A 19,520-nucleotide genomic window follows, 5' to 3' on the forward strand; every position below is an offset into this window, starting at 1 on the left:
CCAGGAAATGTGTTTCTTTTAGTCATCTTTTTATTGATTGATCATTACGTGTTGTCAGGAGCCATGATGGGACAAGCTGGAACTAGTAGGTGATCATCCTGAAATGGCTTGCCTTGGATTGTTATATAATCTGAAAAAAGTGAGCCCTTATTCAGCAAGGCTGTAAGGGACTTATTTTAAGAAAGATTCCTGCTATTAATATGCTTTTTTATTGTTATTAAACATATGTAACAATCACTAAGCAATAGCACAACCCTTTGGAGCAGATGTACTGTCTTGTGGTGATGCTATCCAGACAAATAGATGACTTCTTAAGTCTTACTGATGATCCTATAAGAATTCCTAAAATTATATCAGTGATTATTAAGCTGTTTTATAGTGGTTCTGGTATTAGGTCCTTTTCTGATAGTCAAAACTGTAATGAGAACTCTGCCAGTCTCCCAAGTGTCACCAGTTAATTGCTCTTAGATAGTAACCAGACTTTCTCCTACTCAGAGCACATTCCAAGAGGTTGTACAATAATTAACCAAAGGTCATTAAAAGGGAACTAACGATTTATTACAGGTGCTGGGACAGAAGATAAAATATTGACTGGGTTTGTCTATACAAAACTTCACTAATAACTTATAGTTTTAAACCTTCAGTGAACCCATGGAGCTAGGCAGGCGATGGATGTTTAGCCAGATAATTACTCCTAATGGAGATGCATGTAAACATTCTCTGTTGTAAACTTCCATTTCAATTTATGACTTGATTTTTGGTGTGAACCTGTGATGAACTTTGTAACATGTGATCATGTATTCTGAAGGATGTATAAGTACTGAGGACAAAGAGATGAGAGGCAGATACAATGGAGAGATAGAATAGAATTTTTTGCCTTTCCCCATGTAGAGTAGTATATAGAATAGAGTTTTTACCTTTTCCCAGATAGTTTTCCTTTTCCCCACTTAGGACCTTTCCACTTTTCCCCTTAGATAGCTTTTATAGGAAATGTTTTTACACTTAGTAATAAACTCTATAATAACATCTCTAAGTGTCTTTTCTTCCTGTGACCTCAGACTAGCAGGCCTAAGTTAGAGCCCAGCAGTTTCTGCTGAGATAGAACAAAGGCTGTTTACTTAATCCTTGGCTGTTTTTAGGATGAGGTGATAAGTAACAGAAACTGCAGTTTCTGGCCTCAGAGGATCACAGAAGGCAGGTCAGCTATAGTAGCATAGTAACTTAGATAAGTAAAGTTTTATTATACAACAACCCTAAATAATCTCGTAAGACAAAGTCTAACCCCCCTCCCCACCGTTGATACTCTTCCTCCTTTGCTGTCTCAAGAAGAACCCACAGGAAGAAAGAAGACTCCCCCCACCCCCACCCCCAAGCCGGGGCTGGCTCTCAATGTGTGATAGGAAACAAGATCAAGCGATTTGGAATGTATAACGGCAAAGACCAGAGAGGGGAAACAAATGTGATTTTCTTCATCTTATCATTATGTAAAACCTACCATTTGGTGAGTGTTGTGGAAAATGAGAACACACAAACAAAAGGAGAGATCTTACTGCCTCTCTACCCACAGAGAAATAGGATCAAAACACAGAAATAGCTCTGCTAGAAGACACTAACTTTACTGTCTCTGGATTTTGCTTTCAACCCTGGTTCAACTGTGTATGAGCTGTGGGCTCAGGCAATCACGTCAGCATCTAAAGAGTCGTCTTCTTCTTCTTCTTCTTTTTTTTTCTTCTTCTTTTTTACAAAACATTGATGAGCTGAGGTAATCATTCTCCCAGCATGAGAGAAAAACAGGAGACCACCCTGGCTGCAGCCACTGTCTCAGACATATTAAGAACTATTAACATTAATACTGCTTTGTCCTTGTGTTTTGATGTGGGTAGGGTGATCTAGTTAATTTCTTTTTAAAGTACCACCTCATACAGGAAACAAATATCTATATTTTGTTTTAAGAGAGAGAAGATATGTGGACTATTTTGATTTTTTTTTTAATTCAATGTAACCTTTAGATTTGATGAGTCTGAAAATTTAAATCACTCTTCTACTGGGGATGTTTTTCTTCCAAAAGTCTTTAATGCCATTTGGTTACTGAAGAGAAATAGACACTTTTTTTAAAAGGATAGACGCAGAATGTGTACCTTTTGAGGAGACCGTAAATTTTAAAGTAAACACACACAGAAGCAAAACTGTCTGAAGTCCTCAGGGAAGAGCAGAAAAAAAAAAGTGCACAAATAATTTCTAAAGACTATGTTCTTCACGACTACCATGATTAGTAAATTCCCGAGTTCAAACAGCACCGAGGGCTCCCCTGGGAGACAGCACTAAAATTATTTTCTCTCTTTCTAAAGGAAATGCTACACACATCTCTGGAAAACCAGCAAGCATGCATGGAGCAGCAGAGATAAGAGACAATATTCTGAAAATGTCTAAATTCTGACTAATTTCTATGGCTCTGTATCACTCTGTGCCTCATATCTCAGTCCTCAATAGAGACCTGCCATCTCCCGTCCAAAGTCTCCTTCTGCTTAAGCCACCTGGGATTAGCTCACCAGTGTGGCCATTGATACTGAAGGATTTACTGTGCACTGTTTAATGATTCACCTTTAAAACAACTGCTTTGGTGCTTCATTGTTAAAGGATTTTTTTTTTTAATGGTCTGGGAATTGAGGTTCATTGTGCTTTTCTCTGCCCACCTCCAGCTCCTGCTTGGTCAAACACCATCTCAGCTGATGGAATCCAGGATTTAGACAGGCATTTATTCATTCAGCATGCATCAGATATTTAGTGCTACTCTTTCAGGTACTAAAAATTGTTTAGGATAGTAATTCCTGACCTTCACCATGTATTAGAGGCACTCAAGGATCATTCAGATGCAAATGTAGGCCAATCTAAACTAGTAATGGAGGTCTTAGGTACCTGTCTGCTTGAATTGAAGGTTCTGAAGGAGGCTTGCATATGTAACCAAGGCTGGGAGGTTCAGCCCAGCCCCTTGGCAGAGGGGTTCCTGAGCAAGACACAAAAGCTTTGTAAGTTTGTAGGCTCCATGCAAAGCAGAGCTGCAGACAGGCAGTCAACACCTAGTCAAAGCACTGTAGTGACAAATGAGGAAGACAGAACAGTGGAAACCTGGCTGGGGAGAGACAGGGCTAAGACTGGTGGGCTGGCTCACAGCTGGGCTAGTGTCCCATAGGACATGACTCACAGGCCAACCTCCAAAACTCAATGATCCTTCTGCACAAGGACACTTCCCTCCCCTACACAAACCTCTCAGAAGTCAGTCTCTGAGGCAGAGCAAGACTGAACTCTCTGCCTGGTTGACAGGGATCTGTTGGTGATTTGGGGGTCCTCACTGAGGCCACCATGAGTGTCCCACTACTGATTGATTATTCCCCAACAGATGTCATGTCTTATGCCCTGGGCAGTGGATTCAAACTCTTGGCTAACAGCAAATACTCAAGAGTCCCCTGCCAGCTTGTAGAGAAGAATTTATGTATCACTATGTGGAGAAGAGTTTATTCAGGCCTGAGTTCAGATTGCTTCCTAGGCTCTAATGATCAGTCAGAATATTGTCTATGAATAACTAAAAGACCTCAGGGGACCTTGCTCTCACACTGTGCTGGCACTCGGGAAAATGTGGAGATGGGAATATTATACTGAAGTCACATGCTCTTAGCAAGAATGGTGATGTCAAAGACAAAAAGATGGATGGCAAGTCTGCTTTCTTTCTGAAATCAGTATTTAGAATAGAAGTTATATATTAGGTCTGCCTATGATAATGAAATCCAGAATACTGGTCACTCTTCAGACTACTAACCCATATGTTCCTTAAGAGAAATGGACAGGGGAGAAACCTATCAATAGAAAGGACTTAGACATCAAGTTGAAAAGAGAGGTAAGAAGAAACTGTAGGGCTGGGGATCTTTTAAGAGAAGGAAAGGCAGCTCTATAGGGAGCACAGTGGGCACCGGCTGCCTTTGGAGAGAGCATGGGGTCTAGCACTGGGCTGAGGCACACAGAGGAATTCTGAGCAGGAAAATTTCTCTTTGTTGGCCATGAATTTCTTACCTTTATTTTCTGTGGCTCTGTGTTCTTCATAGTGTTTTATAATGTAAAAAACTTTTATTTCAATTCAAAATATGGTCAAAATGTTTTAAACTATACTTATGTTTTATTATATAAAAGGTGAAAATACTTAAGTTCAGGTCTGTTGACAGATTCACAGAATAATCTCAAAGCAAAATATTCAAATAGTGTACACACTAGCTCTGGCCTTGTGGCACTTACCCAACCCCCTCCATTTTCTTTTCAAGAGAGTCTCTCCATGTAGCCCTGGCTGACCTAGAACTTGGCCCTGGCTGACTTAGAACTTATATAGACCATGCAAGCCTTGAAGTCCTCACAGAGGTCTTCTTGCTTCTGCCTCCTGGTGCTGAGGTAAAAAAATGTGTGCTATAGCCCTTGGCTGTGGCAGCCTCTAAAGGGACATGTCTGTGGCAAGTTGGTGAGGTTTGCGGTGGTGACTCTCTTTCTTCTCTGAAATTGTCCTACTCTCATGACACATCCAGATCAATCAAATTAATCTCTTGTTTTCACAGAAAACTGGGAACAATAGTGCATATTACTCTGGGTCCTGTGCTAATGAGCTATTATGCTAATTGAAGTGTTTCAGGAATGTATTTGTCTCCTCTGTCTCCACATTGGAGCTCCATGGTAACTGCCTACACGTCTGCTTCTCATAGACGGCTCCATAGCTCTCAGGGGCCAAGGAGAAGCTCATCTCTTCTCAACAGCTGCTAGTTGTTGGAGAAAGATTTACCTATTGGGCACCAGCCAGTTTAAACCAGAAAAGAGAAGAGCTAGTGAGCAGAACAGGAGCAGAGGCTGGGGAGTTGGCTGAGGTTGGGGTCTGTGTCACTGAAGCTCAGAGATAAACCAGGAAGAGACAGAAAACATCCATTTGATCCTGAGTGGCCTTGAATGGCTGTCCTTCTTTCCAGTAGAATACAGAAATCAAACAGTTCCGTTCCTAACATGTCCTTGTCTTTTCTTGCTTACAGGTCCCAATTTTAAGGGGAAATGGAACCTTAAGCAAATGTCAGTGACCCTAAGATGGCACCTGACTTTTCTTCTGAGATGGCACCTGACTTCTTTCTTTTCTATCTTTCTTTCCACTGTGAATTTCAACAATGACAAAGCGCCTTGGTGGAATGGGTGTAGATGGGTGCCCTAAAGTTTGAGAACCAGTGGAGAAAAGGCTGGTTCTCTTGCATATGAACAAAATAGCAAGACCCTTAGCTAGATTAAGAAAAAAAGAGGTGATGAAAATAAAATCAGGTAAGGAAAGGGACATAACTGAGACTGAGGAGATAGAAAGCTCGTTAGAACTTATGAAAGATTGTATCCAACATTTGTATTGCCTAGGAGAAGCAAAAAAAAGTTCCCCACCTAGACTACATGCCAAATAATCAGGAAACGTAAACAAACCAATATCAGCAATATTGAAAAGGTAATAGAAAATAAAGCTCCCAAAGAAAGGCCAGGACCAGAAAGATGCACTGCTAAGTTCCACTAAACATCTAATGTAACACCAATACTAATTCCTTTTAAGTTATTCTCCCTAACAGAAGACAAACGAATTCTTCCAAATACATTCTGTAGCGCCAACACTACCCTAATGCATGCCAAAACCAGAGGAAGACATAGCAATAATAACAACAAACATAACCACAGGTCAATATATTTAATTAGTGTTGACGCAAAAATCCTCAACAAAGTCTTAGTAAAACAAATTCAACAGCACATTCAAAAGATGTTAGGAAGCCAGGCGGTAGTGGCACACCCCTTTAATCCCAGCACTTGGGAGGCAGAAGCAGGCCGATTTCTGAGTTCGAGGCCAGCCTGGTCTACAGAGTGAGTTCCAGGACAGCCAGGGCTACACAGAGAAACCCTGTCTCAAAAAAACCAAAGAAATTTTAAAAAAATAAAACAAAAGAAAAGAAAAAAGATGTTAGGAATGTTGGGGCTAGAGAGATGGCTCAGTGATTAAGAGTATGTGAAGGAGGCTGAGGTTTGGGACCCAGCACCCACATGGTGGCTCACAATCATATGTTTTTCCAGCTCCAGAGGCTACAATGTCTTCTGGTCTCATGTGACACACATGTGGTACACATATATACATGTGCAGGCAAAACACATAAAATCTTTAAAAAAAAGATTTTAAAAAGATTTGAAATTCAATCAAGGTTCAGCATATTCAAATAAAAGTAATGACACACCAATGTGATGAAGGACAAGAACCTTGCTGCTATCTCAATGAATGTAAATAAAAGGCACTGGATAAAAAAAAATTCAACATCCTTTCATGATAAAAAATATTCTGAACAAATTAAGTAGGAATATACCTCCTTGTAATCAAAGTCATTTATAAAATGCCATCGGCTAACATTATGCAGAATGGGGAGACACTAAACCTTTTCTATATAAGAGCTAAAATCTGTTCATTTCAGCTGGACTCAGTCAGGGTGGCGATTGAGGAGAATTGCTCGTCCATTAAGTGAAAACACTCAAGCCAAGCACTCCATAGACCATTCCCAACTACTGCTGAAGTCAGATCTCATATTAAGGACTTCAAAGTCATTTCAGACTTTATTCCTGTTATGCTTTGAGTAAATACATTGTGTTAATCATTTAGTCAATTTCAAGAGATGGAGCAATTAATAAAATAAATAGAAATTGCCTTTCAATTATTTGGCTACATTTCTATAATGATCAAGGCTACGCTATTGGAAAATTGAATCTTCTCAAATGAGTCCAATAACAACCTAAATGGAAGCCTCTCAAGAACGTGGGATTACTTCTGGGGAAAATATTAGGAAAGCCACTCACAGCCTGAGTACTGAGAAGTGCATTAAAAATCAAGAATTAGAGTATTGGAAGAATCAAGTTCTATAGTATTTGTTACGTACTAGACTTTATCAAAGACCTTGGCATATTAATTCATTTAATTTTTTCACCAACCACACTTGGGAATTCTGTCATCACCTTGCTTTTAGGCAAAAAAACAGAGGAGTGGAGTTAAATTACTTACAGAACACAATGAAAGATGTTAGTGCCAATACTTAATTAAATTATTAGTAGAACACATTCACTAAAGAAAGTTCAGTTTACTTGATCAAGTGACCAGTTTTACATTAATATTTATTTGAATATGAAAAAATAATGCTTTGGACCCCTGGGCTATCAAATATACTACAAGGGAAGAAGGGTAGAGCAGAATTGCACAAAAATGCAGAACTTCCCCATAGTCAGCAGTACCTGCAGGGCAGTGAAGATACTACCTGAGGTAGAGAAGTTCCCCCTGGGGCTCTCTACCAGCTCTCGTGAGCAGGCGAGTCCAGTTTCTACCTCTGACTATCTGATTCACACTGGCCCAAAACTCCAACTTTCTGGAATATGAGTTACCCATCTTGGGCCCCAAGACCAGCTCTATTCTCTCCTGAATGGTAAATGAACAATGAATCATCTTTTCCCCTTTAGAAAGGAATACTCAATTATTCATCAATAAATTGACCAACTCATTGAGATATTTTATTATTGAATATAGCAATATAGTACACAAGCAGTTCTGCTTTTTATATAACAGGTAAAAAAGATGCTTGCCATTCCATGTTATCCAGAACTGAATTCTAAATACCTACAGGTCAGTGTAGCTCTCACCCCCATCAAAGAAACTTCTCTTTTCTGTAGACAGAGACCATTATAAAACACCACAACTGGTCCAAATACAAAGAACAGCTGATCCCAAGGGATACACTGACATTGACAATACAATTTCTGTCTCTAAGGCTCAGGGAACATCATGGAAGATGGGATAGAGAGATTGTTAAGAGCCAGAGGATCCAGAAGTCTATGAGATTGTGCCTTCTAGAAATGATGGTGAGGCATTAATAATATAGCAGGCTAAATAAGAACTGACCAAGAATACCAATTGACATGACATCATTGAAGGGGGCATTTCAAGGGCTCCACCCTTGACAAGAACTATAGAAAACTAATGAGTATTGAGAGAGGGAGAATTAGTTGTTCTCAGGGTTGAGCTTTTAAATGGTTATCCAATTCCAAGTGGTCAGCCCTGAAATCATTCATAATTTTGATGTATTTAATATAAAAATATATTGTCATGTTTATTTAGTATATATAAATTTATTTGATATATATTAACACCGGATGTTCTCAGAAGGTTGTATTTATATATTTATACATATATGCAATAATGAAGAAAAGAGATCATGAATTTGAGGAGTAGGGGTGCTCAAGGAAGACGTTAGAAGGAAGAAAAAGAAGCGGGGGAATTACAGAATTCTATTTAAAATATAGATTTATAAAACAAGTTATTTTTTAGTTAACTATCACAGGGTGGAAATGGGGACCCCGCTAGAGGTGAGTTTATTATATTAGTGTCACTCTTCCTCCCTTCCAATTCCATTGCTTAAAGGGAGCTGCTGGGTTGTATTGAGCTCTGATGAAGAACTACCACCCTACATGAAATGCTTATAAATGAATATATTCTGAGGAGAGAGAGGAAGCATGTGGTGTATGGGGGTGTGCAAAGGCATTAGGACCAGTCTCCAAATACTCAGTTATGAGACTATTTCATTGTGGAAGGTAAAAAAAATGATATAATCTCTTAAATATTCCATAATCTATGCTTTATCCAGAGTGTCTTTTATACTAGTAGTTTTGAGCAAACCATCTTATACTAATTGGTTGGTGGTTGTTTTTGAGAATGGGAAAAGGAGATAGTGTTCCTTTGTTCTGTAGATACTGAGCAGAGAGGAAACCTCAGTCTCAGATGATGTTTCAGTGGCTCTTAAACCTCTTCAGCGAAAGAAAAAAAAATTCCCCCATTTCACTTAAGTACTAGCACAAATCAATAGGATATCATAGTCTCAAGCTACCTGTGTTTAGTGTCACATGACTGTAATCTCAGATCTGGAGAGAAAGGAAGCAGGGTTTCAAGCTCAAGGCTAACATGGGCTACAAAATGAGACATTAACGAAACAAAACAACAATAACAACAAAAACCCCAACCAACAAGGAAAACACTGTCACACACTACAGCTTCTTCAGTGTTTTCTTCCCTCTGTTTGGGGGGTGGGTGTGGGCAAGGTACAAGGGTAAAGAGCAGGTATGAGGGGAGATGAGTGGGATTGGGGTACATAATGTGAACTTCACCAAGAACCAATAAAAAGTAAAAAACAAACAGAAGTCAATCAATTGAAATTGAGATCTAAATTTGAATCCCAGTGAATATTTTTTAAAAGTCTAAAGAAGCAGTAAATAATTGCTCTAAGGAAGCAAATTACTTAGATAGTGTCTAGTCACTCTTCTGTGAAAAAATTTATCTTGAAGCGATGCTTTAATGATTGGGAGCTGAATTAGTAAGCAGCTAGGGGATTCTGTTCCAGTTTTCTCCTCCCCAAATCCCCAGGAACAGTTGACTTGGGCTGAGTTCCTGACTCATGTCCATGTTTTATTGATTCTCACTTATGACTAGTACAGGATTCATGATGACTCTCTCTTACAGAATGCAAGCCCAGGATGACGGTGCCTTAGCAAGTCTTGTTATCCCTGCAACAGGAAACACCAACTTCAAATAAGAAGCTTATGGTAAGTTTGGGAACACTAAAATAAAAGAAACATGTGTAAATGAACAGGAGAAGAACAAAAATGGAGGTTAATAAACCCAAACTACAATTTATAATCTTAAACTTCCCATTATATGTGAAAGATTCTTATCTGTAAATCCCTTGAACTCGTGAACTCCAAGGGGAGAAAAGTACCAGCGGACGCATACTTGAGAAAGGAACTCAGTGTAACAGGAAGCATGAGATGATGAAGGCGAACAAGAGCAGGAAGGATCGAGAAAGAACTAAGACACAATCGGCAAACCATCAAAAGGTTCACTGTAGTGATCTCAAGTGTAAACAGACCGAATCCTCCAATTAAGGGAGAGCAGCTAAAGGAACAAAGCCCTAAGCCCTAGCCCCATGCTGCACCCAAGACACTCCATCTCCAAGGACATGTGCAAGGTCAACTGAGGGACAGAAACTCATTCTATCATGTAGAAGTCAAAAGTCAACAGGAGCTCCCATGTTTATGTCAGAGGAAATGGACTAGAAACAAGAGACAAAGAAGGGTACCATAAAACTATCCAAGGGCTGATTCCTAAGAAGTATGTAGTAATTGTGAATAAATCTACATGCAGCCAACATTAAAACACCCAAATACACAGAGGAAAAAGTGAGGACATCTAGAGGTAGAGGCAACAGAAGGAGTGAACCCTTGATTTTCAGCAGCTGAAAGATATGTAGGAAGAAAACAAGCAGGGACATTAAACTGCACCCAAGACCAAATGGTTATAAAGTAAAATTTCAGAACATGGGCTGGGGGGTTCCGTGATTGCCACAAGCAATAGGGCCCCAGTTTGAGTCCTCAGAACACACATAAAGCAGATGTGACAGTAAGCAGATGCCACAGCGCTTGTCTATCATCCCAATGCTCAGACAGGGAAATAGGGGAGTGAGACAGAGCAATCTTTGGTGGCTCATTGGCTGACTATCCTGACTTGTACAGTAGTGAACTAGAGACACTGTATCAAATATAGACCTGCATCTTCCTGAGGTTGTCCTATGATCTTTGCATGCACACTGTGGCATGAACATCCCTTCCACTCTCCTGTTACCCCTATATTCCTCTCAATATAGTTAAATGTTAGTAAACACCAAAGCTAGAGTTACCACATTACCTGGCTTCAAATATATTACACAGCTATAGTAAACAAAGAATAACAGAGTCCAGTGAAGCAAGATAGCCAGTCTAGAGATAAATAAATGGATCTACATGCAATTTATATTCAACATAGGTACCAAGAACTCATGATGGATAAAGGAAAGCATTTGCAATGAAAAGTGCTGGGAACTAAGAACCCACATACCGAGAAACTCAACTTATACTTTTAACTATATAAAAATGAACTCAAACCAGATTGCAGAAATAAATGCAAGATCTGAAACTGTGTAATCTCAGGAAAACACAGGCCAGACGAAGTTCTGGATTCTTAATGCTGTTCTTTGCCAAGGTTTTTTTTTTTTTTTTTTTTTTTTTTTTTTTTTTTTGTTGTTGTTGTTGTTGTTATTGTTGATAAGACCTTAAACTCATGGCCAGGAAGACACATGGGATTGTGATAAACCACAAAGGATCTGCACAGCAAAGGAAGCAACAGAGGGAAGAGACAGCCTAGAGGTTGGGAGAAAATATTTCCAAAGTAATATCTGACATGAGATTAACTGTATATGTACAATAGCAAAACCTCATGACTCCATTAAAAAGTAACAATATATCTAAATAGATGTTTCTTAAAAGAAAATGTCCCAGCAGCAAGTAGGTACAGGACACTAATTATCAAGGAAATACAATTCAGAGTTGAGGTGACCTGCCCCAACTACGAAGTGTTCCTCAGCAGAACAGAAAGCCTTGCAGGCTGTTAGTGGAGATGCAATTTAGAGAAGTCATTATGGAAATTGCTAAAAAAAAATTACAAATAGGACTGTCATATAACCCAGCAATCCACCTACTGAATATGTATGCATTCAAAGGGAGGATGTCAGTATGCCAAGGAGACATCAGCTCTCCCAAGTTCATTACTGCACTGTTCACACTGGTCAGAAAACAGAAACAACCTGCGTGTCCATCAAGATGGATAGATAAGCAACACAGGCCATATGAAGTACAAAGAAAAATACACTGTTTAGCATGAAATATCCTAATTTTAAGGTGCCAATGTGCTGTTACTCTAGTTTTATTATTGATTGGTTGATTGGTTGATTGGTTGATTGGTTGATTGGTTGATTGGTTGATTGACAGACACAAGGTCTTACAATGAACCTCTGGCTGCCCCGAAACTCATTCTATAGACCAGCTTGGCCCGCAACTCATAGAAATCTGCCTGCCTCTGCCTCCCAAGGGCTTTTAAAGGGATTAAGGGCGTGCGCTATCACACCCAGCTTCTAGCTTTATTGTTATACAATGTACACACGTACTGAAAGATCATACCAAACTCTGCAAAACTGGTTCAATAAAAAATGTAAAACAAATTAGGATACATACAGGTGTGGTGTAATCCCAGTCCTTGAGAGGCTGAGGCAGGAGGATTGTCATGAATTTGAGGTTGGCCTGGCATACATAGTGAGTTCTACACCAGTCTGGGCTTCAGTGTGAGACCTCTCCCAACAAATCAAAACTAACCTCCCACCCCCAAATTCCTACCGGAAAGCTCTGGTCCCAGTGTCTGAGTTTGGAATGGGGATTTTAAGGAAGTAGTAGGTTTAAACGAAGTCAGGATTGGGGGCCAAATTGGTAGGTCTGATGTCCTTGTAGGAAAAGGAAGACTGCTCTTTCTCTCTCTCTCTCTCTCTCTCTCTGTCTCTCTGTCTGTCTCTCTCTCTCTCTCTCTCTCTCTCTCTCTCTCTCTCTCTCTCCCTCTCTCTCTCTTTTTTTCTCTCTCTACTTTTCTCTGAGGGGCTAGCAGCTTGTTTTGTGCTATGGACCCTGCTCTTTCTTGGGACCTAATGTCTCTTTCCTAAAGCCTCCTGACTCTCCTGCTCATAATTATCTCTCTTTTCTCAGTTATAACATATTTTACTTTCTACTTAGACCTAAAATACAAGCATCAATAACAATGGTGTTAGAGTCTCGTAGTTATCCAGACGTACTACACAGTGTTGCTTTAGTATCAATCCCGAGATTTCTTCTCCCTTCCCTTCCTCTCTATCTTCATCCCCCTTCTTCCTCCTCCTCTTGCCATTTTTCTACCTTTCTTTGACAAGATCTCTCTTGTATCCCAGGCTATTCTCAAGCTTGCTATGTACCCACAAATGACCTTGAATGTCTGACCCTCCTGCCTTCACTTCCCAAGTGATCAGATTACAGGTGTGTGCCACCTTGTCTGATTCATCAGTGCTGCAGATGGAGCCTGGGGCTTGATGCATGCTATGCAAGCATACTACCCCCTGAGCTACATACCCCAGCCCTGTATTTGTCTTACTATTAATCAAAGCGCTATATAATGACTGGTGAATTTTTTCATTGAGTGAGTTTTATAAGTTATAAACTGCATGGTCAGGGGCTGTATATTTGGAGGTATTGTGTGTGACCTCTACTCCAGGAAAGTTTCTTATCCACAGGGCAATTCTGAAACCCTTTGAACTAAACAAGAAAATTTAACCCCATTGTTTATTTCAGCCTGCAAATGAAAACCCAGGGTCCCAAAAGACTTAAAAAATTTATCGCTTTGAATTAATTACACCTTGGCAAGCAATCGATAAAACCATAATTTACTTTGCAGAGCAAAGTGTGTTCATTGTATTTCTCTCTTAAATGAAAATAAAATACCTGAACATTATGGGATAATTTGAGGGTGCATAAAATCATAAAGAGGCAGAAAAATATCTATCAAAATTTGTCACTCAATTGACACATTTATTTTAGGATCTATGGAAATAAATTTATACATAATGGTTATTAATTTAGTGACTCGAGTCTTTTTCTCCTTTCCTCTAGTCCAACCCCCAAAGCACCCCTCATCTCTCAATTAGATGCTTTGTCTGAGTCTCCAACATGTCTGCCTGTATATCTCACCTTCTGTTTGCTACTTTGGATATTTGCTCACATTGATGTTCACTTCTCTTGAGTGTGATGACTATCTCGAAACAGCTTCTGGAAGCAACGTAAGTGAACTGCAGTAAAATCCAAATGAGGTGAAAATATTTTGATGTCACCCCTAATGGCATATGTTTGTAATTGTTCTGAAAAAATGCACAGGGCTCACTTTCATAAGTGATTTAAATCAACCTCACATTTGAGAAGCAGAGAAGACTGTAAGTCAAGAAGTCAGGAATTCCAATGCCACTAACACTGAGTATAACTGGGGAATGAGATCTGCCTTGTACACAGCCCTACCCCAACCCCCACCCCCCAAAAGAAAAAGAAAATCATAGAAACACACAATTAGTGTAGGTAGGTAGTGTTATTTAAAAAAAAATTAATCTTTCAGGTACTTGTGGCAGAACACAGAATTAAGAAGCAATGGAACTACACTTCAATGGGTCTGAAGACTTCAGGTGTGACTTGATTTTGCTTCTCATGAGCTCCTGAGGGGCTGCTTGTGGCCCAAGCTCACAGGGTATACCTAGGCAGGCACACTCATAGTGTCATATGTAGAGCCCAGCATCGTGGAAAGAGGGGAAAGGGACCAAGAATGGCAAAAGGAAACCACAGTGCATGGTGCTAGAGTGTACTCTTTAAAATGTCTGAAATAAGAGGGCACATTCATCTCTTACTAGGTCCTGAACCAAAGCAGTAGCAAACCATCTTTTTCCTAGTTGTTTTTGAGTTTTATGTGACAGATTGAAAAAAACATGGTTTTAAGAGTTTGATAAAAATCAATAATCTAATTTTATCTAACTCCATCTACCTATCCAGTGGCACTTACTATCTCTTTCCTTGTAAGATAGGTGCCAGTCATAAAATTCCAATTTTCCCCCCTCTAACCACCTCTCCCTCTTTCTCTATCTCCGCCTGTCTCTGCCTCTCTGTCTGTTTTTCAGCACTCCATAGTTTTCTAGCACAAGACCTTGAATAGCAGCGTTCAAGGAAGATTGTGATCAGATAAATTCAAATATGAGTGCTCCTATAAGACTTATAACTGCATAATTCAAATACTAGTACCCCATTACATTACGTAATTTAAAATATTTATGCCTAAATAAAGAACCCTCATTTGTCCTAATATTTTGTGATTTTTAGCAGGCATTTTACCAAGTATTTAGATGTCAAGAATGAATGAACAGAGTCCGTGTGAGAAGGCAAAATTATCAGCCAGCAACTATGTTTTGGCCCCTAGCATAGGGGATGATACAAAATGGGCACTTATGCTGGTGGAGGACTGGCATGAGAAAGGTAGGATAGGGAGGGGGATGAGCCGGCAGTCCCCACAAGAACAAAGGTGTAGATACCAGAAGGATGAGATCAGGCTACATACAAAAGGGATTCCCCACAGTAGGAAGCTTTCCTTTCACCATGGGTTCCTATGGTATGAATATTTCAAGTATTTAAAGTGTCCTGGTTCCTGAGCATGCCCAGTCTATCTAGCTAGAATGACAGTGGGCTAGCTGGTTTTGTCAGTTTGATGCAAATCTAGACATATGTGGGATGAGGTAATCTTAACTGAGAAAATGTTTCTATAGGATTGGTTTGTAGTGAAGTTTGTGAAGTGAATTAATGATTGATGTAGGAGGACCCTGCTCATTGTGGGTGGTACCACTCCTGGGCAGGTAGTCTTGGGATATATAAGAAAGCAGGTTGAGCAAGCCATGAAGAGGAAAGCAGTAAGCAGTGTTCTTTCATGGTCTCTGCCTCCGGGTTTCTGCCTTGAGTTATTTCTCTGACTTCCTTTAATGATGAACTGTGGTGTAGAAATGTAAGTAAAATTGCCCCTTTTCTCCCCAAGTTGCTTTTGGTCATGGTGTTTATCATAGCAGTAGAAACCCTATCAAAGACTGAGAGGACTCTGGAAAAGAAATAGCAAAGTTAACAAGTTTGGAAAAGTTAGTCATTGAGAGGAAAACAAAACCATCAATTTAGAGTTTGCCTACTGAGCAAGGCTGCAATTTAAATCATAATAAAATGTACACTAGTGCCAGTGAGATGGCTCAGAGGGTAAGGGCACTTGCCACCAAGGCCAACAGTCTGAGTTTGATCCGCAGGGCCCACGTGGTGGAAGGAGAGAAACACGTCCCATAAGGTGTCCATATGCTGTGGGGGAAATGCACAGTTCCCTAACTTAAGTGTAATAGAAGTTGTTTAAAATGCAGAATAGGGAGAAGATAAAGCAGCACTAATTAGTTAACATGAGTTGAAGGTCATGGGAAGCCCTTGCATCATGGTCTTCTTTGCTCAGGAGAAAGGTAGCAGGTGAAGAGCATCATTTCTGTTACCAAACTACACAGCTTAGAACTTGACTGCATTTCTGTATCTATGCCTGACTCTTCATGTTCATCTGGCAGCTGTGAGCATGTCATTAGTTCTGTAGAATTTGAAGAGGAATATCACAATTGCAGCAATGCAGCTTCCTGGATAGTAGCAGATTGTGCCCGGTCTTCCTGTAACATTACCTAGCATGCCATTCCTTTATTGGAAACGGGTCATCCAGCTGAGAGCCTGTCACAGCGTACTTTCCATTAAAGCTGTCTGTGGGGAGTGTCATCGTCCTGTGACATTTGAGAAGGCAAGCTTCATATTCTCTGCACTTCTGTTTGTGCCTCTAGAGAAAGGTTGAGCCACTTAAGTGGTCTCCGGGGACAGGGCATGATAGGTTGGTTGGAAGCAGTCAGAGCTCTGGTTATATCTGATGGCTTATCCACTAAAAATGAGACACTACTTTTAAAGCCATTACGAATTTAGAAATGGCTGTGTACTCGTGTGTTGCTTCCCTACACACTGAAGATATTCCAAGCTTTCTCCCAGGACTGACCAGCAGATGAAGGTTCCCTGTGGTCCTAGGATCTCAAAGCTCATTTCTGTATTTAAATGCTAGTTCTTTTTGTTTTAGGAACGAAATATTTTTAATGTTAAATTCTTCCTACACCTCTGGTAAGAATCAAAATGAAATGAAACAAAATGAGAAAATCCTTTTCACAATGAACCACATCTAGTGATGGATTCTTTACTATCCTGGACACACCTATTATATCTTGAGGAACATAACTAAAGATTATTAATAACTCCTCTAGGTAGTATGGGTCCAGAAGACTGTATTTGAGAGGCCTCCAAATTTTACTGCTAAGAATAAGAATATAACTAGGTAACTAATTTATCTCTCAAATTGTATATGTTGATGACATATATTATCACAAATAACACAATTTACACTAAATTATAAAAATGATGTGACTGTAATTGACCAGACTCTATACAACTATAGTGCAATATAATGGTTATATTGACATCAACTCACAGAATCCAAAATGTGAGTCTATAGCTTTATGTTTTCTATTTCAAACTAAAACATATCAGACCCCACTTCTGCTGAATACAAATTGGTAAAATGATGAGAATTATCTATGTTTTCAGACATTTCAATAAGCAGAAACACAAAGGTTTTATTCAAAAGAGAACAAAAAAATCAAAAGGTTCTTGGGATAAAGGCACTTCCGCTCATAGATTTTACTTCGCATTCATTAACTGGAAGAGATTATTTTTCTTTATGAGACAACTGTAACTTAGACATAAAATATCCCCTTTTCTGTGAAAAGCTTTTGTGATCACATTTTTCATGCCATAATAAAAACTCAGATAAGGAAACAGAACGAGGCTCAGTGTGGCTCAGCAATGTATCATCCCATGCCTCCTAGACTGTGTTACCCACTGAATAAACTGCACTTAATGTGTTCAAGTCTCATACATTTTTCACTGTCTTTGCTACCATGAAATATTCAAAGGGTCCTGGTTTAATGAAATAGCTGTTAAGAAAAGCACCTTTTTCCTGATGAATATTAAGCTGCAAGAAACACATTTTGGACCAGCTTCTAAACTGTAAGCCACATATCCCTGAGGAGAGACAGTGACAGAAAGACCACCTCTCCCTGCCTTTTCAAGCCAACTACCCAACTCAAACCACTGAGTCAACTCCTAGATGAAGAAAATATCAAAATGATTTCTACTAATTTCACTCCAAACTAAAGTATTTGTGCATTTTAATTCTATAGAAAAATCCAAGTCTTTTTACATTATGCCTGGTGAGCTAAATTAAAAGAATTCATGTCTACATGGTCATTGTGTGGGGATTTTGAAACTTCAAGTGCAAAGGTTTACTTCTTTGGTACATTCTATATTCAAAACACCTCCTTTTGTTCCCCCATCACTCAGCTGACTTACTTTTCTGCCTTTCCCACTATGCAGGGCTTCCAACCTTTGTGCTATGGTCTCTTAAGCTCATTTGTTTTAATACTTGGTCCCCTGCTTTGATGGGGAGGACCTTGAGGTGGGTTCTAGTGGGTCACTGGAGGTGTCTCTGATAACCCTGATTCACTTTCTTTCTGTTCTGTGCTACCTAACCAGGAATGGAATGTGACTACCTCGTGCTCCTGCTGCCATACATTCCCAAGCATCATGGCTTATGCACTTCCAAACTATCAACTACCCCTCCCACCCTTAAGTTGCTTCTTATCAGGTATTTGATCACTACAAGAAAACAACTAGTACAGAAACATATTATCATTTCTGTGTACTCTGTATATAGGAAGATGACTGTAGCATCCTTGAACTCTTTTTGGTAGATGCTGGATATACAACTCCTGTTCTGTGATAGCCTCCCAGACATTTCCTACTTTCTGAGACAATCTCCCCTGTATGTAAAACCACTTTGCTAGATCAACTGATACATGTCATCACAGCATCACAGTCTCTCCAGGACACTGTTCATTGTATAGTCTGAGTTGGATGAATACAAAGTAAGATGGTGCCTTCATATTGCAGGCATTGTCAGGATATTAAAAATGCATCAACTGAGCTCAGTTTCACATTAAGACCTTAGGAATCCTTCTACATCTATTTTGGCTTCAGGATATATTTTCTAGCATTTGAGATAGAAAGAGAAGAAAGTATTGTCCTAATATAGTAGATTTCATTGAACGCTGGCTCGTAAATTTCTAATGAGACATACATAAAAAAAAAAACAATATTTCTTTTTTCTTTTTCCTTCTCACTACTGATGATACTTCAAATGTGTTTCACATAGAGAACAGAAGGGGAGATAAAGAGGGTAAAATAGAAGAGAGAAAGGGGCAAGACAAAAAAATTAAAAAGAAGAAAGGGAAAAGTAACAAGATCAACCAATCTATAAAACAGTTAATTCAAATAATCCTTTTAAAGTAGCATGTCTTCCAATTTGAACACAGACCAAAGAAATTATTAAATTTAAAGCAACTGACTTTTCTCTTCAGTTTAACATTACAGTTTATCTAACAGAGACAGAGAATATTGGAGAGAAGATTATGAGAAATAAATTGTATGAAAAGGAAAAAGAAGAAAATTTGACTTTTATTCACGGCTTCCATGATAAAGGAAGGAGGCATGAGATGGAAGACACAGCAGAGAGGCAGACCTCTGGGCTGCCATTGAGTTGTCACAATTTCCATCCAGAAGGTATTCAGGGCTTGAGAACACAGAATCTATGTCTGGATGTGAAAAATGGAGTCCAACTTCCCATTTTTAAGCAAATAAACTCGTTTGAGTTCTCCTAGAAATAGATCCATAGACAAACATTTAAGAGTGGAAAGGGGTCTACTTGACATCAAACACTACCTCTGCACATGGTCCTGGGGGAGTCCATCAGGGAAGGCAGCCATGAAGCACTTGGTAAGGGAGGGAGGAGATGAGAGGAGTAGGAGAAAAAGAGAAAA

The 19,520-nt window shown here is 39.4% G+C and overlaps 1 protein-coding gene across 2 annotated transcripts in view; it reads right to left on the reverse strand.

Moving 5' to 3' along the window:
- Window positions 1-19,520, reverse strand: part of Unc13c (unc-13 homolog C) — a 478,076-nt gene that overhangs the window by 15,120 nt on the left and 443,436 nt on the right. The window lies entirely within an intron of this gene.

Source organism: Arvicanthis niloticus, chromosome 7 (assembly GCF_011762505.2).
Source record: "Arvicanthis niloticus isolate mArvNil1 chromosome 7, mArvNil1.pat.X, whole genome shotgun sequence".
Classification (NCBI taxonomy): domain Eukaryota; kingdom Metazoa; phylum Chordata; class Mammalia; order Rodentia; family Muridae; genus Arvicanthis; species Arvicanthis niloticus.